The 1,515-nt window shown below is 45.9% G+C and overlaps 1 non-coding gene across 1 annotated transcript; it reads left to right on the top strand.

The window, feature by feature from the left end:
• The first annotated feature begins 1,223 nt into the window (after nt 1-1,223).
• trnap-ugg (transfer RNA proline (anticodon UGG)) lies at nt 1,224-1,295 on the top strand. Its single transcript has one exon. It is a non-coding gene; the product is annotated as a tRNA-Pro (tRNA).
• Nucleotides 1,296-1,515: the final 220 nt, after the last annotated feature.

The following is a 1,515-nucleotide window of genomic DNA, read 5'->3' as shown; positions in this document are numbered from 1 at the left end:
TAGGGTCAGAGGTCAGCTTCACTGGAGCTGGTGGGCGGTTCAGTGGCTCCGGCTCATTTGCAGCAAAGCCTCCTCTCAACTTGGCACCTGTTAGAAACATTCCCATATAGGAGTAGGAAGAGGAACCGATTTTGTCCCAAAGGTGAATGAATGTAGACAAAGAAATGTCTCATGGCTAGTGCAGGCCTCCAGACTGCATGGTGTCGCTGGTTTCCAGTAGTCATCAAGCCTTTCACAAAGCTATATCGCAAGTTGCATTTCGCCCTATTTTGCCCTATGGTCTTGCATTATTAGTTTCTTTATTTCTTTTTTTATTCATTCAGTCTGTCTGCTGTATTAGACAGGCAGTGTAGAGAGCGACAGGTAAGACAGGAGGCCAGAATCGAATCAGGGACACTAAGACAAGTACTTTTCACACCAGAGTGTCCAAACCGAGGTTCATGTTTTTCATACGCTGCATTGATTTGATCCATTTAGTTTAGGTTTCACATTGCAACTATGCGAGCGTACTCACACCTCCGTCCAGTCCTAACCTACGTGGACTTGACATTGGATTGGTTTGTTGACAGGTGAATGAATGAGTGAACAGATTGATCCTGCTGCCACTGTAATAATAATATTATTATAGCGTTACGACCAGCAGCACCAACCTCACTCGCTCTCCTTTCCTCTTATATCCTCTCTCTCTCTCTCACGCTGAAAATACCTGGAAAGTGTCACTATTTTTATGAGTTTTTTCCAGTCGACGTTTTGTTGGACCATATTTCATTAAAAATGTAAAAACTAGGTCTCCTCCTCTCCCCACGTGCTCTCGTGACTCATGTCTCCTTTTTCTAGTTCTGACCATCGCCTGCCGGTGGTCCGAAAGTCCGAACCATCGAAAAAATGTGGCCATGGTTCAGTTTGATCCGGATTCAGACGTCCTCTTCTTCTGGTCGGACCAAGGTTCGGCTGCTTGGTCTGGATCCCGGTCCGGGGGAGGTTTCACTTCTGTCATTTTGGTTCAGATCAAACTGAGACGTCCAAAAGGCCGAGGCAGGTGTGAAAGGGCCTTTAGCCTTAATCGTACACACTCTACCGGCTGAGCCACTGGGATGCCCTTGCTGCCCCGTGGTCTTATGGGATATCTTATACAGCCAAGGATCCACTTGCTCTGCCATATCAAGGAACTCAACTAGGTATGAGTCTTGTAATTAGACAGACCTAAGCAGCCATGTTTATGTGGCTCGTTGGTCTAGGGGTATGATTCTCGCTTTGGGTGCGAGAGGTCCCGGGTTCAAATCCCGGACGAGCCCTTGTCTTTCTCCAGAATTTCCCTGGTTGGGATCAGTAAAGTATATCTATCATATTTCCATGTAAATAAGACAGTTAAGCAGTGCAGTGTAAACTTCAGCTCTTCTGCATCCTCCTCAAAAGTCAAAGCTCTTGATTTTGCATTGTACCTGCATGTTAAAAAATGTCTTAAAACCTACCGTTTGGCGATGAAACACACACACACACACACAGAGAGCTGTG

This window comes from Myripristis murdjan, chromosome 18, assembly GCF_902150065.1.
Source record: "Myripristis murdjan chromosome 18, fMyrMur1.1, whole genome shotgun sequence".
NCBI classification, from domain to species: domain Eukaryota; kingdom Metazoa; phylum Chordata; class Actinopteri; order Holocentriformes; family Holocentridae; genus Myripristis; species Myripristis murdjan.
This window is presented reverse-complemented; position numbering and strand designations above follow the sequence as displayed.